The sequence below is a fragment of the Hibiscus syriacus genome, unplaced genomic scaffold (genome assembly GCF_006381635.1).
Source record: "Hibiscus syriacus cultivar Baekdansim isolate YM2019G1 unplaced genomic scaffold, ASM638163v2 tig00110678_pilon, whole genome shotgun sequence".
In the NCBI taxonomy this organism is placed as follows: Eukaryota; Viridiplantae; Streptophyta; class Magnoliopsida; order Malvales; family Malvaceae; genus Hibiscus; species Hibiscus syriacus.
This window is the reverse complement of record NW_024062822.1, coordinates 822995-849873: the sequence shown is the minus strand read 5'-3', so window position 1 is coordinate 849873 and position 26879 is coordinate 822995. Positions and strand designations below refer to the sequence as shown.

Here is a 26879-nt window from a genome sequence, read left to right as displayed (position 1 = left end):
ATCGCAACGCGATTCTGACTATCGCAACGAGTATCCGTAAAATCGCAACGTGTATCCGTAAATCGCAACGACAATACGTAAAATCGCAACGACAATATGTAAAATCGCAACGCGTATCCGTAAATCGCAACGAGAATACATAAATCGCAATGCGTATCCGTAAATCGTAACGACAATACGTAAAATCGCAACGCGTATCCGTAAATCGCAACACAATTTTTAAAACGCCATTAGAATCGCTACGCGTATTTTATTTTCAAATTCCAAACACAAATATTAATTATCGGAACACTGAACCGTCCACAGTATATCCCGTAATCGTAACTCATAACCTAAAACCTAAAATCACAACTCAGTCCCATCTCCATCTCTCACTCTCTACGGCGAAATCCGTCCCCATCTCCGAAGATTTCCGTCCCCATCTCCGGCGAAATCCCTCACAATCATTCAGAAATGGAAAATCAACCTCCGAGGGTTAGTTTTTTTAATTATTTTTATTTTGAAATTTTTGCATTATTTTAGGTTTTTCATATTGAAATTGATGATAAGTTTACAAGTAATTTCAATAATAGATTAACCATTTCACTTAGATTTCTTATTAAATTCATTCGATTGCTGCCAATACTGCTAAATTGTTTAGTCTTTAACCCTGTGAAGTTAGTATTTGTCTTTGTTTTGTCTTTTGGTTGAAGTAATGCAATCCATTAAAGTTTCAATTTGCAGAAGAAGAATAGTTTCTAAACTTAAAATCGCAACATGAAAATGAAAATCGCAACACGAAAATGACTATCGCAACGAGAGAAATGAAAATCGCAACGAGAGAATCGCAACGCGAAATGAAAATCGCAATGCGATTTTGGTTTCGCGTTGCGATTATCTCGTTGCGATTTTCATTTCGCGTTGCGATTCTCTCGTTGCGATTTTCATTTCGCGTTGCGATTCTCTCATTGCGATTTTCATTTCGCGTTGCGATTCTCTCGTTGCGATAGTCATTTCCGCGTTGCAATAGTCATTATCTCGTTGCGATTTTTATTTCAACCAAAAGACAAAACAGTGTTGCAAATTTTAGTTTCAAGAATAAACTACTACTCTTTATGTTTATTGTTTTTGGTATATCTTCACAGTGTAGTTTTTTGGTATATCTAACTTGGTATGTTTATTGTTTTTGTAGAAATTTTTTTCGGCTTCATTGACATTAAGGAATAAAGTTAGCCTAGCCACTACAATTGCTTCGAAGCTTTCACCTGCACAAAGAAAATTGTTTGAGGAAACCTGCTTCGGGCCATGGCTGAGAGTACAGCATCCGGGTGGAGATGCTAATTTGACCCATTTGTGGCTTCAGACCATGACTAGCGATCTACCCGACAGTATACAACGTGGTGAGGAAGAGATATGGTTTCATTTTCCACCGACGTAAACTTGTTTTCGGCGGAAGGAGTTCTGCTTAATCACTAGCTACGATTCGGACACAATGATGTAGGCTGGTACACTCGTCATATCACCCGCCCATCATGGTTATCCCAGGTTTTTCTTGATGAGTCAATAGAGAAGCCGAACTTACACGTTGAAGACCTGAAGAAATTGTTTAATAAGAAAGATGGTTTTACTTGGATGAATGACGTCGATGTTGTCCGAGTATGCCTTCTAGTACTTTTGTATGCCAACTTTTTAGGCAGAGAGGCCAGACAACCTATTCCTCAGGAGCTAATATTATTGGTAGAGGACCTAAATGCATGGAATCTTCCGTGGGGTTCGTATATATGGAAAGCTACCTGGACTAAGTTGTCGTCTGCCTTTGATGACCGCAAAAGTTTGCATGGCGATGGGTCGAAATACACTTTGTCAGGCTTTGTTTGGGCCTTTAAGGTAAGAATTTCTATATAATGTTTTCAAAATTATAATTAATTATTTAACAATTACTAATGTTTTTTATTATATTGTTTGTAGATTTGGATATTCGAGGCTTTCCCCAGCATGCAGACATATGCATTAAAAACTTCAAATGATATTCCTAGGGCTATTTCCTGGAAGAGAAAACGTCTGTTGGATTGGGAACACTTAATACCATATGCGGCAATAAATAATGTAAGTTAACACAAATACTATCATATATAAACAAGTTATTAATAGTAGACGTTTAACTTTGTTTGAGTTTTTATATTTTTAGGAGGCCAACACTCCATTACAGAAACTGACACCCACGGAGGCTGAGCTTGCCACTGATTGGTGGCAAGCTAGTCAGCGTTTTTTGATGGCACGAATGATGAGTAGCCTCCACTTCCTCCACTTCAAGAGCCATCACCTCACCCAGAGCCATCACCTGATCGACCCGACTATACACCTCTACAACGAGAGCCATCACCTATCCCGTCACATCATCGAGCCTCTTCTCTACCATCACCTCATGATAGGCGATCGGTAAAGATGCCACGACTTCTATCTCCCTGTTCTCTACCTCCACCTCCACGGGATGAGTCAAGGGAGTTACGTGATGAGGTCAATGCCTTGCGTGAGGATATCGGTACTCTACGCGATAACGATGGTGCATGGCGTGTGGAGGTGTCTACTTTACGTGGTGAGGTTGCCGCTCTACGTGAGATGGTAGTATCGTTGCAGAATGAGGTTCATACTCTACGCAAAGAGGTAAGTTTAAGATTTTCCATATTTAACTTGATGATAAATTTACTCGTAATTTCACTTAGATTAACCATTTCACTTAGATTGCTTAGTAAATTTATTCGGTTGCTACCAATACTGCTAAATTGTTTATTCTTTAACACTGTGAAGTTAGTATTTGTCTTTTGTTTTGTCTTTTGGTTGAAAGTAAATTTGTTTGGTTGCTGCTAAACGGTGTATTCTTTAACACTGTGAAGTTAGTATTTGTCTTTGTTTTGTCTTTTGGTTGAAAGTAAATTTGTTCGGTTGCTGCTAATTCTGCTAAACTGTGTATTCACGTTGCGATTTTAAGTTCCAGGAACTATTCTTCTTCTGCAAATTGAAACTTGAATGAATTGCATTACTTCAACCAATAGACAAAGACAAATACTAACTTGACAGTGTTGCAAGTTTGAAACATATTTATCTTTGTTATCTGATGCATTTTGTGAACTATGATAGAATAATGACTTGGGTGAATACAATGCAAGTTTGAAACATATTTGTCTTTGTTTTCACTGTTTAAATATCATGTCTGTTTATTTACTAATTTTTGTATTTAATTATTTAGCGGCCCGATAAGGTGGATGCTTTACGTCGGGTTTTTCTTGCGCGACGGAGTTCACGCATCAGACGGCGTACACGTGCTATTAAGTCTCCGTACACCCCAATAGTGCGAAGACATCGCAAGAAGAAGCCTGACTCGCCTGTCATCCCTCAAGAGTCCACTCTTATCGTTGAAGAGGCCCCTATCATTCCTCGAGAGTCCCCTCCCACCGTTCAAGAGGCCACTATCATCGTTGAAGAGGTCCCTCCCACCATTCAAGAGCCCGATTCACATGGCGTCATATGTAAGATTCTTGAGAAACCCTCTGACATGCCGGACATGATGGATGAGAGTTGGCTCTCGTATGAGTTACCGGCCAGTACCATTCCGGTATCTGAAGTGGAGAGGAGACAACTATCGGACATAATTCTGGATAACACCCTTTGGGCTAAGACCGCAGTTGATTTTTATCTACATGAGCGGAGCCAGGGGTGTTTCTCTGACATATGCAAGCTCAATGATGATATCTATTTGTTGCTTGATCGGTCTTGGTGGGGCGTATTATTAGGGGTCGAAGACAATGGCTATTTCGATGGAGGGGTAAGTCTTATATTTTTCTTATATTTCAATTTGATTATTTTTTTTAAAATTTATGTAAGTCACTAATATATGTCTTTTTTTGTAAAACAACATATCGATGTGTGGGTGTCACGTCTTCTAATAATTAGGAAACTTAAGAAAAATAAAAGAAATACACGATATACAATTATGCCAACGTCTTTTAACGCCGTTCACTTAAAGAATCAACGAGATGAATCATTTGCGTTGGGCAATGGACAAGCTAAACTTTATCCTGCATGGTGGGAGGTCGATAAGGTTAGTATTTATTTTAGATTGAGTTTAAAGGTATTCATAAATAAGTGCGCAAATGAATGAATTATTATGTATGATTGCAGGTGTTTATCCCTGTTTTGGAACGTAAACATTGGCTTCTCGTCGAGCTTCAGCTCCCATCCCTTAAGGCAATAGTATATAACAGCATGATAAATTACATATCATTGGCTGATAAAAGAGATATTATTAAGGGATGGAGCTCTCATTTGGCTAAATTCTTGGATGCGAAAATTTATTGGACTCGTTCTGGAAACAAGAAGCCAAAGAAGCTCAATATTACAGTTAGCAGAGACGAGACCGCACCACAACAAACGGAAGGAGCCAGAGGGGATTTTGGTCCTCTCGTATGCTTGGCGTTGGAGCGTTTGATCACAGGAAGTATAAAGTATCTACCTCCCACAGATAGAGATAGAGCTGCAGTAGGCTTGTGGTTTCGGCATTATATGGCTAGATCGATATATACGAGACGCTGCCTACCTGCATCCGCGTTATAAAAAATGTCCATAAACAATTGGTAAGTTTATAGGCTTTTGGTTTGAAAATGTTTGGTTAAGTACCTAGAATTCAATAATTTGCTGTTTGTAGGTTTTAGATGTGTAGAAAGTGTTGTTTGAGCAAATGTTTGGTTTCTGCAGGTTAATCTTAGAAGTGAGTTGCGTGAAAATGATGTATGGCTGCAAAAGTTGATTCAATAGTAGATGAGGAAATAAGAATTATTGCTTATTTTTTGATTGTTTAATTGATTTGTAAAAGATGATTTGTAAAATTTGATTTGTTTAATTGATGTGAACATAATTCTTATTTATGCTTGTTTAATTGATTGAAATGTAATGGTTGATTTTGTTGATTTCAATCTGCATTATGTTGAAGGCAAAAATGACTATCGCAATGCGAAATGAAAATCGTAACGAGAGAATCGCAATGCGAAATGAAAATCGCAACGACAAAATCGCAACGCGAAACTAAAATTACAACGCGAAACTAAATTCGCGTTGTGATTTTCATTTCGCTTTGCGATTCCCTCGTTGCGATTTTCATTTCGCATTGCGATATTCATATTCGCGTTGCGATTTTCGCGTTGCGATTTTCACGTTGCGATTTTCATTTCGCTTTGCGATTCTCTCGTTGCGATAGTAATTTCCGCGTTGCGATAGACATTAAGATGATTGCGAACGTCATTTCCGTGTTGCGATAGTCAAATGAATGCCTAATAAGTGATAACAACTGAACAGATCATAGCAATTTTCAAACTCAAGTTACTAATACATGCCTAACTGAAAATGTTAAAAGTTCACACATAAAATCCACATAATACAACATTTGCATTTAAAAATCACCTAAGTTAACAGTCCCAAAAGGTGAAGCCGGTTGTGATTGGGATTTTAAAGATGATTGCGATTTTGATTGCCTTTTGCTTGACACCATATGAGCTTTGGATTTTGATGAGGATCCATATTTTGGTAGAGGAAAAGATGATTGTGATGGCACTGGTGATCCACACGTCAACCTTGTATGACCACTTTCCTTGCACCGACTACATGTCGATCTCTTCTTCTCTTCACCCTTAGACGGTATACGATCGTGACTTTTTGGTCGGCCAGGTAGCCTTCTGTCCATGGCTGGTGGCAAAACTGTTTGTAAGTCATATGGTATGTCCCACTCAGAAGGATGTGGAATAGGGTAGACAATCTCGCCATAAGTCTGTCGATATACTTCTGTAGTGTAGCAATCCATAGCGTATGCGCTTGAATCATCTTGGTTTAGATGAAGAGAAACTTTTATAACATGGCCACACGGATAACCAGATGTTTGCCATTTTATACAACTACACGTCTTTGCATTTAGATCGACAAGCCCATTTAAGTTATTATCCAGTACTTCAAACAAAGTGTTTGAACATGGTTCAACTCTCTATGACGTTGACTTCACAACACGTTTCGTTATCTTTTTTTTTTCTGTCCATGGTGTAACACGATGTTCCAATGTTCCTGTAAATTTAAATAAATAATACTTAGTAAAATATATGATAAGTTACGAATTTAAAGAAATAATACCTGCATGGTTTCTTTTCTTGTAGTACCACTGTTGAATAGAGGCTCGAAAAAACTCCATTAACATAGTAATGGGTAAATTCCGGGAATGACGACTTAGAGCGTTGATCGATTCTACACTATTAGACGTCATGAAACCATATCTTGCTCCAAGTTGATGTACTCTTGACCATCTTTCAAACCCGACATCTTCTAGTGTTTGAGCACACTGAGGCAAAACACGTCTTAAACAGTTTATATGCTTATTAAAATCCACTTCCCGATAAGCTTTTACAGCCTTCCAGTATGTCCATTTGTGATTTTTTATACCAGCAGACCTTGATTTTAGATTTCTATACAAATGAACACCACAAAGTCCATGAAAAGCATCTGGGAAACACCTTCTAACAGCGTTGTCAATTGAGTTTTCCCTATCGGATATGATTGTAAGATTGCTAATAGGATCTATGCAATCCCTAAGATGCCCCATAAACCATGTCCATGAATCAGAGGTTTCAGATTTGCCAACCCCGTAAGCTATTGGCAGTATCCCATTGTTAGCATCCATGGCTACTGCTAATAAGTTTACTCCAAGGTATCGACCTTTTAAATGTGCTCTGTCAACTATAATAACTGGGCGCATGCAATTAATAAACGAACGAATCTACAAAATCATATACACAAGAAATATAATCATTTAAATGTGAAATGCATGTAACTAACAAAAATGAGTCAACAAAATTATATTGATTTACTAACCGCAGCACCAATGGCGATAAACAGCAACTCAAAGCGTCCATCTCTATCTGTTTTGATATGAGTTACCGATCCAGGATTTTTCTGCTTTAAATTGTGACAATAAGCCGGAAGTTGGGCAAACGATGCTTCTGGCGACCCCCTCAACAATTCCAAGGCATAACATTTGTCTCTCCAAGCTTGAGAATATGAGATACTAATCTTGAACCGAGCATTCATGTCAGTCATAATTTCATGTCCCCGATATACCTACCATTCAAAAACATTAACTCAGTCAGAAAACCACCCAACACCTTTTTGTTTGCCTGTTTATGGTGAGGAGAAACTTGGGTTCTTGAACATGTATGTTTATCAATAAAAGTCCTAACTTGAAACATTTCACAATCTTTTATCCTCTTTGCAATCATACGCCACATACAGTTTTTGTCAATCATACACCTTGTTTCGAAACGATCTTTGCTTGATTTGTTAACTTTTAGTTGATAGCCATCTTCCACACATTTCGTATACAAAGCTATCTTCAAGTCTTCCTTTGTATCAAAGCAATCATATTTCTTGATACGAATAATTTTTGTGTAACAATCAACTGCTATCTTTACCAACTCTTCTTTCGGTATCTGAAGTAATTCTGGCATATTCCAATTATAATCCCGTGGCATTTTCTTCGGGGACTTTTCTTGGGGGATTTCTTCTTCTTCTTTTTCTTCTTCAGTGTTATATGAATTACATAATGAATGTTCAACATGTTCATTTACAGTCGTAACTTCCTCCTCATTATCATCAACAATATCTTCCTCGACAACGGTTGTTTCATCATCAAAATTCAGGTATTGACCAATATCAAAATCATTACACGCAGGGTCTGTTTCTTCTTCTGAAAAATCATCAAAATCCGAGTATTGACCAAGATCAAAGTCCGGGTATTGACCAAGATCAAATTTTGAATACTGACTAGTACTCACAATTTTTTTTGTTGGCTCATCATCGTCTAACTGGTCAATACGAAAACCGGAATTTGGTGCTGAAAGTTGATTGGGATTTGGATTAGGGAAAGGTTGTGGGTTTTGAGATTGTGTTTGGTATTGGAAATGTGGTGAAATAATATTTGCTTGGTGATGAAATTGTGGTGGAACAATTAAATTTTGAGCACCATAAACTGGGGTTGAAAAACTTAGTTGATTACTACCCGCTACTGACCCAACTTCACTACTTCTAGGTTTAACAACATACAATGTAACATCATCACTTGAAACACTAATGTAAGCAATGAATCGTTCAACATCTTCATTGTCGGTTAACAAATAAACTTTACCATTTCTCTGATAAGATAGCCTAAATCTACTTAGGGGCTCTAAATTCAATTTATTTGCAACACGTAACATTAGAGTTTCATAAGTTAACTTTTTTAATGACAGTTTTAGTTGAAGATTCATGGGTAAAGGCATATATTGTAAAACACCATGAACATTCTCCCATGACCCTCCAAAACACAAATCTATCCAAACATGATCAACATTAGATGATTTCATTATTGTAAATTAATTTACTAAACAAACGAGCTGCGAAACTAAAACCTGTTGCCGGATGGAGATGGAATGAGTTACGATTTAGGGATTTAGGTTATGAGTTGTTGCTGCTGCGTAGTTATATACCCAAAACATTTGTGTTACGAAATTAAAACCTGTTGCGAATTCAAAAATCGAGTTGCGAATTTGAAATTCAGTATTGCGATAGTCAGAATCTCATTGCGAATACGTATTCGCGTTGCGGTTTACGTAATCGCGTTGCGGTTTACGTAATCGCGTTGCGGTTTACGTAATCGCGTTGCGGTTTACGTATTCGCGTTGCGGTTTTGGGAAATCGCAACGCGAATTTGGGAAATCACAATGCGATAGTCAGAATCGCGTTGCGAATCTGGAAACTGATTTGCGATACCAGAAATCGCGTTGCGAATTATCGATCGCATTGCGATTTAGTTGGTCATTTTGGCAAATCCAAAAAAAGTTGGTTAAAATCGTATATTATAAGACATTTTTTGTCACTGAGGTTATTTTCTCTTAAATATATTGAATTAATTTAAAATTATGACCACTTTGATAGATTGTGTAAGTAATAAGGACTAAACGTAAATTATATCAATATTATTAAATGCCGCACTTCCGTTAACTGTCAACGGTTAGTGGCCTGATTGAATGCATTTAAATAGTTGGGTGGTCTGATTGATAAAAATTCAAAAATGATAGTCCAAATGAAAAAACTATAATTGGGTGGTCTCTAGTATAATTTACCCAAATGTTTATTACATTTTCAATGACTTGGTTAACATTTGTCGTAGTTACGAAAACACATTTATATTAAATAGAATAATATTTTGAAGTTTACTTTTTTACTTTATAGTAAGATAGTTGCATAAAATTAAAACTATGACTAATTTAAAAAAACTCACCTACTTTGATGGGATTAAATAATTGATTATCAAAATATATTTTAAATTTTATTTTTTTATACTTGAATAAAAAACTTCAAATTTCAAAATTTTGACAAAAATTCAAAATAAATTTGGGGGCCTAATTGTCTAAATTCTTAGTAGCTATGACTACGATATAAGGACCCACTTCTTCATTTGGACCTTGGGGGACTTTTATTACGCTTTCGTTCTGCTGCTGCTGCTGCTGCTTAGGTATCGTTCTTTAAAGCTACACTTACACAGATTGCTTGCTCTCTCTCTCAGTCTCTCTCCTTGGTTTCAGCAAAATCCAAGTTTGTAGAGCTTCTGAATCAGTTACGCTCGGGCCTACAATTTTGTACGACTCTCTTTCTTCTTCCTCTTCTTTTATGCTTTAAAAAGTTGTTGTTGGGGGGGGGGGACTCACGTTTTTACTGATATTTTCTCTTGTTTATTGTGGTGTAATGTTAAGTGCAGCTCACAGGATTTTCCGTCGACTTTGGCCGGAGAATGGCATATATGTGTACGGATAGTGGGAATCTAATGGCAATCGCTCAACAAGTAATAAAGCAACAGCAAGAGCAACAAAGAGAGCAACAACATCATCAGCAGCAGCAACAGTTTCTTGGTCTCAGTCCTGTTAGTCTGAACCCTTGGAGTCAACACGGCGACTCCATCTCTCCCAGTCTGGGATACGGGCTTTTGGGCCCGGGTTTTGCTGATCTCTTTCAGGGAGATACTGGAGAAGTGTTTCAGTTCCCTAACACCGGTCATCATAATACGAGTGGATTTCGGCTCCCGGATTTTGGCGGTGGTTCGGGTGGTGAGTTCGACACCGACGAGTGGATGGATTGCTTAATGAACAATGGAAAGTCAACGGATAGTTCGAATCTGCCGTCTGGCTGTGAAGCCTGGCCAAACAATGCTGATTTGGGTCTTTACGGTGCCGATCCATTTAGTGCTTGCCCGAATCGTCTCAGCGTGGCATATCCTAAGCCGTCTGATCTGAACCGGGTGATTTTCTCAGCGGAGGCAGAGAAAAATCTTAGCAGTTCTCTTCAACCTCAGCCTCAGCCACCTACGTGGTCCCCATCTCCTCTATCTCAACCTTCTCAAGCAACTGTTAAAGAAACCAAAGCAAGCAGTCCCCCGAGCCAGACGCCACTCAGAAAGGACGCCGCAGGGGTCTCAGTTGTTCCCCCCGAGATGGAGTCAGCTCACCCGCTGTTAAAAGCTTTACTCGTCTGTGCTGGACTCACTGAGTTGGAACCTGAACTCGCGATTAAATCACTGGAGGAACTCCTGGTGTCGGTGTCAGAATGTGGGGATCCTACTGAAAGAGTGGCCTTCTATTTCACCGAAGCTCTCTGTAGCAGAGTCCCTGTTCGGGCAGAGAAAATACTGGATCTGCCTGAAACGACGTCGGAGGACTTCACTCTCTCTTACGAAGTATTGAACGAATCGTGTCCTTACTCGAAATTCGCTCATTTAACGGCAAATAAAGCGATTCTCGAAGCAACGGAGCGGGCAAGCAAGATTCACATAGTGGACTTTGGAATTGTTCAAGGAGTTCAATGGGCTGCTCTTTTGCAAGCGTTAGCTACCAGGTCAGCTGGAAAACCAACCCGGATTCGTATTTCTGGTATACCTGCCCCGGTTTTGGGCTCCTCTCGGTCTCCTTCCCTTTATGCTACGGGTAACCGTCTACGTGACTTTGCAAAGCTACTGAATTTGAATTTTGAGTTTGAACCATTCTAACTCCGATTAAGGAACTTGACGAGTCTTGTTTCCGGGTTGACGACGATGAGGCATTGGCTGTAAATTTCATGCTTCAATTGTTGCTCCGGTCAATGTTGAAGCAGCTCTCCGTTTGGCTAAATCTTTGAACCCCAAAATCGTGACATTGGGTGAGTACGAAGCGAGTTTAAATCGAGTTGGGTTTTTGAACCGATTTAAGAATGCCTTGCGGTATTACTCGGCCATGTTCGAATCGTTGGAACCCAACTTACCTCGTGATTCACCCCAGCGAATACAAGTTGAGAGACTGTTATTGGGTCGGAAAATCGCAGGGATTATTGGACCGGACGAAGCTGAAAACCGAAGGGAACGGATGGAAGATATAGAGCAATTGAAGGTTTTAATGGAAAGTGCTGGTTTTGAAACGGTAACCCTTAGCCACTACGCGATAAGTCAAGCGAAAATTCTGCTGTGGAATTACAATTAAAGTTCTTCGTATTCAATAATTCAATCCCAGCCTGGATTTCTTTCTTTAGCTTGGAAAGAAGTGCCTCTACTCACTGTATCGTCGTGGCGTTGATGGTGAAATTTTCCGCTTGGTCATTTTTGTCTAGTGTGGGATGGAACAGCTCAGCTCAGTCTATGGTGAGAATTCAAGTGCAAAATGCTTATTTCCATGGTTTTATATATCATTTTAATTTTGATTTTAATTTTTTCCCTTTGGTATTTGAGTTCTGGTTTTAGAACTTTCAGCATGACAAAAATTGTAATGCAAGGGGATATGAAATTCTGACCCTGGGGTGTTTTGGACGTTCGCATCTTCAGGAGAAATGTAAGTTTTACGCAGTTTGGTTCACTAACATCTAGATCCTAGGTTATTTTGTATCAATGTGATCAGCAGTTTGGTTCATTAACCTTGCGGGGATTACCTTTTCCTATCTTCTCTTCTTCAACCTTTTAGACTGCTCCTATCTTACAATATGCATCGTAAAGTCTTATTTGGATGGAAAAGGACTTTGAATTTGCATGGGGGTGGTTGTTACCATCCCTGCGTAATCTTACTTTTTTCCATTTTCAGCCTACTGGCCTGTTGGTTACAGATTTCATGGCTGTCTTTTTCATCCTGATGAAACCAAACTCTTAAATCCGTTCTGATCATGCTGGATTGAATAATATACATATTATTTTTCTTAATTTCTTTCTTTTAAACCCCCGTTGATCTCTCTCTCTATATAAGATGTATACATAATACACATATAATATGAATAAGAGCTTGCGACTGTCGGCAGCTATTTTATCCTGTTCCATGCAAATTTCTTTAGAAGTTGGGCCACAAATGCTCAAGGATCAGCTTTAGGACTCCACGAGTCTAGAAAATTCAAACAGCATGGGACCAGAAAGTGGAAAAATAATCGTTGGGAAAAACTTGGTTTGTAAGATGGAAAATTATTATATGATTTTAATTAATAATTAAATTATAATATAAACTTATGCTAAATAAATTATACTATGAGATATTTAATAATATTAATATCACAATAATAATTTAATTATTAAAATATCAAAATTAATATAAGAATCAATTTTAAAATATTTCCCATCCAAGTATTCAATTTGAACTCTCAAGTTGCTTGTATGATTCAATTTAAAAATATTTCCTATTCGAACAAATTTTGTTTCCAACTGTATTATTATGAAAAAATCAGCCTAATTCGAAGGGCTATATAGCCTCCCCTCCAGGATTTTTATGGCTAAATTATTTAAATGATCCTTTGACTATAAAATAGTATTTTATTAAGTTTTTTTATTATTAAAAGTTATAAAATAATTTTTTAATTATATAGAGTTATTTTATCGAGTCTCTCGATTATTAAAAGTTTTAAAATTATTACCCGACTATTCATTATATTTCAAACTCGTCATTTCTCTTTAAAATTTTAATGATATTCTGAATTGTTCGTTAATCTGTTAATTGAGATATAATAAAATATAATATAAGTGACTATCATATCTTATAATCAATATATTAACAACCTGTTTTGATGATTTTTTTTTTAAAAGATAAATTTAAAAGGTAATGAATGGTTAAATAGTTATTTTATAATTTTTAATAGTCGATGATTCAACAAAATAATTTCTTATATTTAAAATTTATTTTATAACTTGATAATAAATAATATCTTATGTAAAATTAACGAATAGATTAAAAGAACAGTCCAGATCCAATCCAACTTGCGTACTTACAACGCAATTTCGCAACATTGACATTTGACCTGTATCCAGCTCATAAGTTTCACGAGGCTGTGATGCCCTAGTTTTCGTCGCTTTTTTCTAGTTCCTTTGCCCCTTTCCTTCAGCAACATAATTTTCTAAATATAAAAATTAAAGATGCCTACTTAATTACACGTGGACGTATCTAACCCATTCAATGTCCCAAACTATCTTGTATCTCGACCGTCCATTCTTCTGAAAAGACCTATATAATTAAGGCTTTGTGCAACGGGTTTCTCTCATTCCAGCTAATTATTCTCATCTTTTTCTCCATGCCGTATGCGTTTTGCAGATTGGATTTTTCTTCGATGTCTTTCCTACCGAGGGACCTGTCTTCAGATCGGCTCGGATCGGGCCAGCAGCTCCTATTTGCTGGTTTTATACGATGAAAGGAGTAAGCGTTGATGGATCTATGATTTTAAAGGCCTTTTCTGGCAAGGAAGCAATCATTAACTTGAAGATCCCCAGCACTTCTAGCTTTCGAAGTATGTTTTTGAAGGCCTTCGCTTGCTTCGATTCGCAGGCTTTCTTCATTGGCATTTATGCTTTTCCCTTCTAATTTTACAGAATGGTCTCATCAGCGGCCGAGATTTGGACGAGCGTATTGATTTCAGATGTACGATATTAATAGACGAGGCATCTGGGCGATGTGGGATTGAATGGTTTGTTCTTGAAAGGATGTGTAAGATGTCAGGGCAGAAGGTCCTACTGATAATATTTATTTGTTAGGGGACTGAGTCCTGATCTATCCTTGTCGTCCAAGACCTTTGCCATGACAGGTGCGCTTGCATGGCAGGTCGCCCAACTTAATAAAAAAATTATATTTTTCGGTGTTTTTAGAGGGGAGTTCGCACGGGGTTGCCCGGGTTCTCCCCTCTGCTGCGGTGTCGTATCGTGTCTCCTGCTCCTTTATTTTCTTTTTCCCTTCCCCTTTCCCGTTTTCTATTTTTTGCAACATACGGGATGGATGCTTGCTTCAACATCATCACCACCGTCGGAATATGCTCATGAACTCCCAAGCCATACTACTAGCGTATCTCAAGGCCAAGGTATTAACTTACATATTTTAACCCAACTTTGACTTATCTACTTTTACTTTAAAATTTAATTTATTTATGCATATTTAAATATGAAAGGATAATAAATTAATAGACCATAAAGTTAAAGGGGTCAAGTAGATTGAATGGGAAAAAGATACATGATAAGTAATATTGAAGAACATATATTTTTTTTCTTAAGTTATTGAGTCATAGTTTAAAACTAGCTATCTAATCTAAGGTTATTTAATTTCGATGATGAATGAGTGAAATTAAAAATTGATTTCGGTAATGAATAACTTATCATGAAATAAATTTAACATTATTTTTAATGAACATCTTTAAGTTAGAAGTCCAATTTAAAGCAGTGCAATTTTTAATATTATACGCTGCATTGATTTTTATGTGTACCTTCTTTTAATTAAGAGTTTCTCGTAATAACGAATTAAAAAAATTGGCAACTCTCTAAAAAAGTTGAACTATCTATCTTCATTTCATGTCTCACAAGATCAATTGAGGAATCACCATTTCAATCAAATGTTAGTAGCACTGAAACACTTGTTTATGTGATCGTATTTCCTTTAATTTCTATATATGCTAGCCATTTAATCTATTGACCATTAAAGTAGTATTATGGTATATTTTAAATAAGATTTTAAATAGTGCTTGGTGATTTGGATTTTTTTTTTTTTACAAATTTGATTTGAATTTTTGTTGGGATTTTCTTTGAAATGATTCACTCGATTGAATCGATATGATTCATATATTTTGAAAATTGTTTTATATAAGCTCATTTACATATTGTTTTTATGCTCCCTAGTCTTCACGGAGAATTTTCTCACAACCTAAATGAATCATTTAACGTTCGAACTAACTTTAAAATGTCAACCCCAACCGTGTAGTTTATTGGGTTTTCTTCTTTTTCTCCCCGTCTGAATGCTCTTGGAAACATGTGTATTTTGCTTGTATATAGCTCTTTATAGTTGTTTACGTTCTTGCACAGGCTTTTGTTTACATTGGATTTAAGGTTGCAAGTTACTTCCTCTTTAGAAGATATCGATGGAAGAAGTGTTGAAAGTCCAAGGAAATTAGACAGCACATGGGATGTTAAATGGGTGCTGCAAATGGTTTAAATTATGCAGTCATTTTAGTTGAAAATGTGCAAGGGTAAATTACTCAATTTACTCATTGAACTTTAGAGTATTTATAAGATTAGTTTTTAAGTTTAACTATAAATACTCTAATCCATTTAGTTTTAAAAGCATCTTCAAATCATTCTAGCTCTCTACCAAGTGTTCTTGTAAACACCTGTAAATTTTCTTCTTTTAGTAAAAGATCTATAGTTGTCCGGAGACTTAGACATAATTAACTGAATTTCGTTATTAATTTTGGGTATTATTTTTTCGCTTTTATTTCGCATACTAATCTGTCTATAGGGAAATTACTTGTTTATTTCTCAACAACTGGTATCATGAGTTTTTGGTAGTGAATTTTTTCGGTTTTCTTGTGATGTTAATAATCACGAGAATATTGAATTTTGTGAATAGTAAAGTTTGGTCGGTGATATGAATTTGTCGACGAAGGTGGTTCGCAAGATTGTCAGAAACGATTCAAAAAAATCAGATTCGAGTGGGACCGTTGGCTTTGAGAAACGAAGTGGATGAGTTCAAGAGAGAGCTAATCATATGCAAGGGAGAAATAAGTTGAATGGTGCGCTTAAGACTTTCTTGGAAAGATATAGACCAGAGGCGATGCTTGAGGGAGAGCAAAGTGATGCCCAGAGACTTTCGGAGGCCATAGTTGTAGCAGGAAAGTTGATTGAGCTTGCATGTGTCAAGCCAAGTAGCGATGCGTTGTTCAGGCCCATGTCTAGAGATAGTGGTAATAATGGGGGAGACCGAGGAAGGGTGCAGTAGAGAGATGGTAGAGGAAGCTCTTCGAATGGCCAATGTGAGCCATCGACTGTTCGTAGCTAAGGAAAGCCATCGGGAAATAATGGCAAGGTTAAGTCCGGTGTGAAGAAGAAGGAGAGCAAGAAAAAATTGAAGTGTTACTTATGTTATGGTCTTCATTTGATTAGAAGATGTCCCGAGAAGCGTCGCCTTACAACAATCATGAAGAGGATGAGAGAAGAAGTAGCAGGAATTGGCGCGGTTGCAAGTGTTAAAGCTGTCAAGCTAGGGAAAAGAATTGGTCCGATTGAGGGGATCAATGCGGCCAAGCAATGAATAAGACATGGTACGACTACAAGATCTCTAGTAAATCTAAGATCGAGACGTGGCGAGACTGCGGGTGTCAAAGCTGTCGAGCACAGGAAAGTACCCGGTGCGATAACAAGAGATAAAGTCGTCAAGCCAAGGGTGTAAAGTAAGCAAGTCCGCTCGTAGTATGTTAGGATGGAGGTGTGGTCCAAGTTAAGGCGTCTCAGACATAAAGAGACGCTTAAGGAGTATGTGAGTCGATTCAGAAGACTCATGCTCAGTCCCAAGTTTGACTGAAGAAGATGAGTTCTTCACCTTCATGTTCGGATTGAAGCCATGGGCGAAGAAAGTGTTGGAGCGAAAGAAAGCCAAAGAGTTGTTTAAAGCCTTAACAACCGTCGAGTCCATTAAAGAATTTAGAGTAAAGAAGGACAAGATTTCCAAAGCAAAGTCGAAAGCCGAGGGTAGCGACAAGAGATTTCGTAATGAAGGCAACTCATAGGATGAGGAATGTTGTTCCTCGAGTAGCAGAGAAAATCTACTCAATGATGAACTAGATGGTGGATCTAGAGAATGTGTGCAGTCTTGATACAAGTTCAAGTGTCAAAGATGTTAAGCTGAGGGTATGAGTCGAGCAAGCGAGGGGGCGTATACTTAAGATGCTAGAAGTGTTGATAAAATTACCTGAGGGGAGCCGAGTCATCCAAGGTGATGGATGAGCCTAGGATCGAGTTGTCCAGAGAAGAGGACAAACCCAGTATCGAAGAGGCATTGAGAGTTGGCTCAATAAGGTTCATTTTTGCCAAGGCGAGTAGAAGCCAAGTGTAGGAGGAGTTGTCCATGTCCAAGGAGTTTGCCGAACATGTTCGCGTAGAAAACATGGCTTCAGAGATCATCATAAGAGAAGGGTCGAAGCAAGGGTTTGCCGAGGATATTCAAGTGAGGAACAATCCTTCAAAGACTAGTAGACAAGAGTCGAATGAAGCCAAGACGTTGAGGGACAAGGCAACCACGGAAAATTGCCCATTTACAAGGTGGGAAGTGAGCTCCAACCTTCGTGTTAGAAGGGAGGAGGCAAGAAGAGGCATTGGACTTTGCCGTGAGAAAGTGTCGATGCATGGTGGCGCAAAGAACTCCAATTGATAACGGAGTTCAGTCAATTATTTTTATGTTTTTGAATTGTTGCAGATCTTTTACTAAAGGGAGAAAATTTACAAGTGTTTACAAAAACACTTTAGAGAGAGCTAGAATGATTTGGGGATGATTTTGAAGTTAAATGGTTTAGGATATTTATAATTGAAGCTTAAGGACTAATATTGTAAATTCTCTAAAGTTCAGGGAGTAAATTGGGTAATTTATCATTGCACATTTTCAACTAAAATGGCTGTCTAATTTAGACCATTTGCAGCAGCCCATGTGTTGCTTAATTTCTTTTGACTTTTAACAATCTCCCACTTGAAGACTGATTTTAATTTGTCTTTATACCTTGATCAATGCAGCAATATTTCTAGATATGCGCCAGCCCTTCTTTCTCCTTGAAGTTTGACACTCCTCGCATTGAACCCTTATCTTTGGTTTATGAATGTGAAATTTTGAGTATGTCATAGTTTGTACTAGACCAGATATTGCTCAAGCAGTGTGAGCTGTTAACAAAGACGGTGATTACGGATAAACTGAAGTTGTGTTCAGCTTCAGTTGATATACTAGACTAACAAGACAATAAATGTTGCTTCATTGATCAAGGTGTGAAGACAGATTAAAATCAGTTTTCAAGTGGGAGATTGTTAAAAGTCAAAAGAAATTAGGCAGCACATGGGCTACTAAATGGGCGGTTGCAAATGGTCCAAATTAGGCAGTCATTTTAGTTGATAATGTGTAAGGGTAAATTATTCAATTTATTCTCTGAACTTTAGGGTATTTATAATAATAGTACTTAAGCTTCAACTATAAATACCTTAACTCATTTAGCTTCAAAATCATCCCCAAATTATTCTAGCTCTCTCAAGTGTTTTTGTAAACACCTGTAAATTTTCTCCCTTGAGTAAAAGATCTGTAGCAGTTAAGAGACGTAGGCATAATTAGCTGAACTCTGTTATCAATTTCGGGTATTATTTTTTCGTTTTTTATTTCGTATTCTTACTAATTTGGTTATAGAAAAATTATTCGTTTATTTTTCAATAAGAAGATATCATAGCAGTGAGCATCTTGCGTTGGGAGGTATTTCTGGTTTAACCCTATTACATCATGTTACATGTCATCTTTTTTATAGAAACTGGAAGTAGTGGTTTGTGGAATGTGTTCGACTCATCTGTATGGCTTGGTCACGGCATAGAGCACAAGGATACTGGGGAGTATGTTTCTGTTTACACTATTCATTCTTCTTTTTTATGGTAACTGGTTATCAAGGTATCTGGTATCAAGTGTTTGTCTGTATAGCTTTGTCACAGCAATAAGCGTAGTGATGCTGGAGGTATTTCTGGATTTATACTGTTCTATCATGTTTGGTACGTTTTCTTTTTGCTAGAAACTGGAATTCAAGGTATGTTGGATAAAGTGTTCATTTAATAGTCCACGACAGCTAGTGTGACAATGTTTGGAGATATTTCTGGATTATCTCCTGTTATATTGTATCACCCTTTCTTTTTTATAGTAACTGGAAGTCAAGGTACATGGGACGAAGGGTTCTCGTCTGTAAAGCTTGTTCAAGGCAGGGAGTGTTGACATATTTGGAGGTATTTCTGGATTTACAGTAGTGCATCTTGTTTTGATATCTCCTCTTTTCAGTAACACTGTAAATCAAGGTATCTGTGGCAAGGTGTTTGTTCATAGCTTAGTCGACATTTAGGGTTTATATTGAAGTCGTTTGAAGCACCGATGAGACTTTTAATAGGGCTTTGGAGACATTCACAGTTTGATGCAGTAGCAGGTCAATTTTCTGAAGATATTTCATATAGATTCTGTTGTGGAAGCATTGAAGTCTTGTGTTCTGAATCCTTGAGATTAGTTTTGAAAAGCTTTTGTTGTGGAAGTTTGGTCAAATACCGTAAGACGCACGTGTACCTTGTAAATCAGTTCCTTTACATAGTGAAGGTTTTCCTGTGGACTACGGTCCCGTGGTTTCCCCCCTTAATTATAAGGGTTTTCACGTAAATTTATGTCTCTTTTTTCATTTATGGTGCTCGATTGTGTTGATTTTTTATTCAAACTGCGAACATTTTATAAATTAAAAACTAAAATTTTAATATTCGTTCACACGTTTTGCTAAAATGTGGTAAATTACGAGTAAAATATCTCTCTCAGCTCAAATGGTAGAGTGCTCAAATACCATTTAGTGGAGTTGGGAGTTTGGTGGTTAGAATCCATCCGGAACTATTATCTTAGGGATATCTCCCAGTGCTTTGCAATTTGTGTATTTGTTTTGACTTATTAAGTTGATTCAACGTGACTTCTTTTAATTCTTATTATTGTTAAACTAAATTTTATAAATAGTCGCTGATCTTTTAAAATTTTTAACTTTTATTCATTTTTATTTTATTATAATTACAGTTTCTTTTTTTTCTAAAAAAATAAAATTAAACTTATCAGTTTTCTTTATTAGTATCGTTATTATTCAACATTGTTTTAAGTCATCGTCATTACTAAATATAATGTTCATTATATTTAAGAATTTCATCCTATATATATATATATATATATATATGGCAATGATGAAAGAGAAGAAAATTTTAGGTTCTATTATCTTATTATATCTTTTATCTGTTCGGTTTTATTTCTTTTGATATGTGTATGTGATATTTAGGTCTAATTTTGAAATATTTATTAATGATGAAAGAGAAGAGAAAATTTTAGGTTCACATTTTTATATATTTTATCTGTTAGGTTATTTCTTTTGATTTATGTATGTGATATTTAATTTTAATTCGTTGAAATATTTTAGATATTTTCTCAAATTCATGATGGTTGTAAACTTGTAATGGATAAAGAAAATTATAAGGAAGCTATTGATGTCTTTTTTAAAGTGTTTATTTCTTAAGGAATCAATAAGTTCTTCCTAGCAGAGTGACAATTTTTTAGATAAATAAGATACTTTTGTAAACACGTGATTTTTATTTTAATGATAACAGAAATTTTATTTTGTTTTAAAAGATTCTCCAGCCTCTATAGCCTAAGGCCTTGAAATACATTTGATCAGACACATGTTTTCGTCCAGACTTAATTAGTTTTTATTTATGTATATTATATCATATATAATACATTTTATACTTTATATTTCGTATGTTATATTATGTGCATTATATAATAATATATTACATGTTATATATTGTTATTATTACATTAGGTATCTAACTATTATTTATTTATTTTTAGGGCCAATGTAATTAATCCAAGATCAAATCCAAAAGCAGCGCTACTAGGCCCGACAGTCTAAGTCCAGCATATGGGAAGCCCACGTTTCAAGACCCTATGGGAGCTAGAGCTTCATCTTTGTCCTTCAGCGCCTTACGATCCTAGCTGTTAGATCAGAGTGCAATCTGATAGTCCAAATTGAGAGCGTTTTTAGGGTTCATGGAGAGTCCTCATTCCAGTCGTCAATCAGCCAAAGATAGCTTCAACCATCCTAGAGTTTTCGTCGTATTTTGGAAGAGATTATCTCTTAGTGAGAAAGGGATTTTGGGAAAATCAAGAAAAATAGAAAATAATGTAGTGCTTTAGTCCATTGGAACTTTAAATAAAATGAGATCCCTAAGTCTATAAATCCCTGCAAAAAATTAAAGAAAGAAGGTTAGATTGTAAGCAAAAAATACTTGTAATCTTGGAAGAAAGATCAATAGAAGAGCTATTCTTTTACCAACTTTTTTGATTTTGTCTTGTGTGCTTGCATGTTCAATTGTTTGGCCTTTTTGTGGTTTTCTTTTGTTTCGAAAAACCACTACAGATTGAGGAAGCAGATGATCGGAAGAGGATGATTGCAAAAGATCTTTCTCAGATATTGCTCTCCTCGAGACTTTCCAATGAAAACAGTGGTGAGATTATAAAAGGAGGAAGGGCTTTCAAACGCTCTAAAAAAACGTTCGATTTTACCGTTGATGAACGGTGGTCGGAGATGATCTACGACGGCCGTCAAGGCGGAGCACAACCGAAATCTGAGTTTTCTACGAACCCCGGTTGAATGTTCTTCATATGTTTAAGAACATGAAAAACATGTTCTGAGAAAATAGAAAATGATTTTGATCCATTTGAGTAGGGTTGTGAAAAATAAACTTTATTTTTTAAGTTTGGCCCTTATACTAACTCGAGGACCCGTTTTGGGGCCCTTAAGATCAAGATCATCCTTTTTAATGGGTAGGGTCAAAATACTATCATAGTCCCTTAACTTTTCTAGAAAATTCATTTTAATCCTTTTTTTTGACTTAATTTCAATAATATTACTTTTTAAATTCTTCCTGCACTTTGTTTTATTTTTTACTTCATGTTTCATTTAATCATATTTAAAATGCTATTTCACTTTACGAGATTTTGGCCTACAATAATTGGCTTTCTGTAAAACTTTAGGATTAATTTATTTCTCCTATTTCCTTAATTTCATCATTTATTCAATGTTGACTTAATTTTCCTTGCCAAACTTTAATTCTTTCTTCTTGTTTTTTCTTCAGTAAATCATTTCTTTTTTATTTTACTATAATTCAATTACTTCTCTCATTGTCCTTTCCTTTCTTTACTAGGTTTAGTCTCTTGTAAATTTTTAATTAATTTAACTATTTAAACAAAATATTAAGATCTTTAGGTTTAATATTAGAGCCTTAATTTTAGGATCAGTCTTATTAGGTCCTTTAAAATCCATAATTTGATACTTTAGTTAGATGAAGCCTTAATTAACTCATTAGCAAAGTTAGGTTTTAAAAATTGTTTTTTTTTGCTTGCATAATTCATTTTCAAAAAATAAAAGGCAATGTTAATTTATTTGGGTTTTAGTAATGTATCTTTAGCTTGTGTTCGGGGGTGACAGTTATTATCTCCCGTAATAAATTGACATCATTTTCAAACTCTTTCATCATAGTTTTAAAATTAAGGCAATATTTATGTAATGGGGTTAATGGTAAACCTCCACTCATGCTTGGGGTAATTATTATTAATTTCTAATTACATAAATACCTTTTCCAAATCTGCATACATAATAAGAAAAAAAATAAATAAAATCTCGAACTCATAATATTCAATTTTAGAACCATGGGTAATCAACTAGGTATCAAATTTAGACGTTATGAGGGTGTTAATCATTCCCCACGCGTAATCGACTTTCGAACTCGTTTTCTGATTTCGCAGATCAAAACTTATAACACCCCTAACCCGTATTGGACCCAAATACGAGTACGATGTGTCACATTGACTTTTCAAATCATTTACTTTTATAAAATAGTGTGTAATTTAAAACTTTTATAACATATAACTTATTCAAAACGTTTACAAAACTATTCAAAATTTATACAATATATTCTTTTGAATACATGCCAACTAGAACTTTATATATTAAAATACCTCTTATTCACCTCTCTTCTGATATGACCTTCAGTAAGGAGAACTGGCATGTCTTGTTCCACATTGCTCTTTACTCTTCTTGAAACCTACGTGTAAATCACTTACACACTAAGTTTATGACTTAGTGAGGCAATAAACATATAATGTAAACTATAACTTGTAATCATGCATGAACAATTACTACTATCACATCATACCCAAACATATATCCATTCATATATCAAATCCACACATGCATATAATTATCTTTTTTCCTATCATTATCATATTATTACCATTCATATTTTTATTCTCTTGTTTATATGATCTATTATGTTCATATCATATATCTTATAACATATACAATAATCACTAACACACATATATCATATCATATAATTTATATCACAAAACACATATATATATCACATACATTGTATTCAATGTTATCTCTTATTAGCCCATGTACACCTGTGAGAATTGTAGATATGTGAGTCTATTGAGGTTGTGCACTATGCTGTCACCACAGCTCGTAAGGGGTCCCATTAGGGGCAATGAAATTTTATCCCGAAGGACCACTATGAAATATCCCGAAGGATCACTGTATGTCCCGAAGGACCGCGTAGACCCTCGACTCTTGGCATGCCTACTATACCTATAGCTCTCGTATAATATAACATGGGCATTTTCACTTATATCATTTCACATATACACTTTCATATCACATGTCATATAAGCTCATAGCTTTTTTCACATATACATGTAGTCACATAGCTTCTTTTCATATTCTCATAGGATCACATAGTTCATATCTTATACTTTGTTTTCTCATGTTCACATATATCATGTCATATGGCTCATATCTTTCTCATGCAGATACATAGTTCAGTTTCACTTATGTTCATATATATACATCACATAACACATACTTCTTATATCATTACATTCAAAAGCATGCTAACACATATAGGCATACATACAATTCATGTTATTCATATACGTATAATCATATATTCATGCATTCTAACATAGGAAATAGACTTGTCGCAAGTCTTGTTTCCATTTAGCACCATAAACTAACTAATATGCACTCACCTTGGCCTCACTAAGTTCCTATCTACTTTTATAATTTCCTTTCTTTTGATCGAATCTTAATTTGATGATCGTTCCGGAACTTGTTCGTGCTCGATATCTACATAAATATACATTTTAAGGTAATTATCAGATATCTACACCTTGTAATTTGATGCTAATAACTTGAACAAATTTAATAGACCAATATTCACTTTTTCCTTTAGGGGTGTACCGATGCACTATGGATGCATCGATACATAAATTAGGTTCGAAATACCCATGCATCGATGCACCCTTTAATGTATCGATGCACCTTCAAAATTGGGCTTAGTGCATCAGTGCATTTTCATAGTATACCGATGCACCTTCCCAGAATAGGCTATTTTCACCCGAAATTCCTCAATACTTACCCAAATTTTCATGTATAAACCCTTTATTATGCTATCAAACTCATTTATAACCATTATAACTAATTTCTAGTATTCCAACACCTTAAATCTCCCATATTTTATCCAAATTCTTAAAGCTAAGAACCATACCAAAATATCAACATGATCCAAATTCAATTATAATGCTTTAGACTTCTTAATTCTTCTTATGTCAAGTCAAAAATCTCATCAAAACCCTAAAAACCAAACCATATCAAAATTCATCTTTAAAACTCATTTTACAAATCCCATCATAATTCACTCATCTTATTGTTTTAAGTTTATATAAGCTTTCCTTAAGTTTATATAAGCTTTCCTTAAGCTTATATAACACCCAATTATTCCAACCCAACCTATAAATTCAAGGAATTAACAAGATGAATTCAACTTACCTTTACTTTGGCTCTCTCTTTCTCTCGTACATGGAGAAGAAGAAGATGAAATGGAGAAATATCTCCTCATCCTTATCCCCTTATACATATATATATATATATATATATATATATCATTTATTTATCATTTCAATAAAATGACCATTTTGCCCTTTCATTCTTTTAATAATTACTAATAACTTTAAGGAAATATCACCACATAAATCATTGAATTATTCTACTTTTATCCCCAAATTCTGAAATTTTACAATTTAGTCACTAACCCGGTATTGAGGATGTTACAAAACTGGTTATTTTTTTATGAAATAAATATTTTATTTAAAATTACCTTATTTTATATGACCCAATGACACTTTAAAAATGATTGGTGGTGACTCCTATTTTTACAATTTTTTTCAAAACCCATCATTGGCCCGTTAAAAGGTCGTCAAGAAATCACTTATAAAGCTTTTTTACTAGGGTTAGAGTCGATTTTAATCTAGTACATTATACTTACGTGAGAAAAGATATGAGGAATCTTGCTCTTTGTTTATAGTAATAATATTTTGAAAAGAACTTATTGATGTGAAACAAATTGAATGGGGAAAGTATTTTTGTACGATTTGGTAGACATTTTTTTAGTGAAGTTCTCTTTCTGTAATTACAATGCAATATACTTCACATTGGTCTAGTTTTTTTTTTAGATAATTCAAATTTTTTATTATCCAAAATAGCAAAGTTTTGCTACAATCCAATCAACCAATCAGAACAGAAAATAACAGTGCAAACCTAAACAAAACAATGATTGGTACAAAAACTATAAGCCCCAAGCATTACAGAAGGAAAGATTAGTGCTATCAATCCTATTGATGTTTTTTCCCCTAAGACTTAATTGGACAACCTCATAAATTTTAGTAAAAATTTGTTCTGTAGATTTAGACCAAGCTTGAAAAATTCTTTGGTTTCTTTCCTGCCATATATAATAGATGAATGCAGACCAAGCAATCTTCAAAATAGAGGTAATGAGAGACTTCCCTTTCCATGAAGTGATTGCTCTATAAACCATGTCGTCCCATGTCAAATGTGATGCATTCATTCCATTCACATTCAAAATAATATTCCATAAGCGATCTGCTAATGAACAGTCTGCGAAAAGATGGTTTCAAGTCTCAGGATAATTACTACAGTTAACACATAAAGCAACAGTGTTAATGCCCATATTTTGCAGACGGTCTCTTGTAGGCAATCTATCTTGAATGGCCATCCAGACGATTAAACAATGCTTCGGTATATGTAATGGAAACCAGAGGAGATTATGCCAAGGGACTTTTTGGCTTTTAGGTCGAATATCATCCCAAATATCCTTAATCGCATTAGAATCAGAACTGAATTGCAGAGCATCAGTCCTCTTTTTTTTATTTGGTATATCAGTTGAGAAAATCTAACAGTTGTGAGCAGTGGATAATTTACAGCAGATAATTATGGAAGCAAATAATCTCAGTTTCTTTGTGCTTACCCCCTCCTTCATTGGCGTTCTTCTTCTTTTGTTGTTTTTATGTTCATATAAACGGACAGAAACAAAAAAAAGATGTGTTCGGTCCATTTATGTTTACGAATAAGTTTATTTATTGATTCGTTTATCGATTTATTTATATGTTCATTTACTCGTTTCTCCTTTTCCTTTTATTTTTTACATATTAGATATTGATAAAATTAGAGATTAAATTTCACTATTTTTTGAACATTTAAAAGAACATGTTAAATAATGTTAAATGAACATATTAACAAACGCTAAATGAACATGTTAGTAAACGCTACGTGAATATATTGATGAACATTAAACGAACATATTGACGAATGCTAAACGGACTTGTTCATGAACAGTAAATGAATATATTTGTGAATGCTAAACGAAC

At 35.5% G+C, this 26879-nt stretch overlaps 1 long non-coding RNA gene and 1 pseudogene across 1 annotated transcript; both read left to right on the top strand.

Moving 5' to 3' along the window:
• Window positions 1–9538: 9538 nt before the first annotated feature.
• On the top strand, window positions 9539–12155 carry LOC120138065 (annotated as a pseudogene).
• Window positions 12156–13592: 1437 nt separating this feature from the next.
• Window positions 13593–21343, top strand: LOC120138045. Its single transcript, XR_005517482.1, has 3 exons — window positions 13593–13821; window positions 13904–15540; window positions 20943–21343. It is a non-coding gene; the product is annotated as an uncharacterized LOC120138045 (long non-coding RNA).
• Window positions 21344–26879: the final 5536 nt, after the last annotated feature.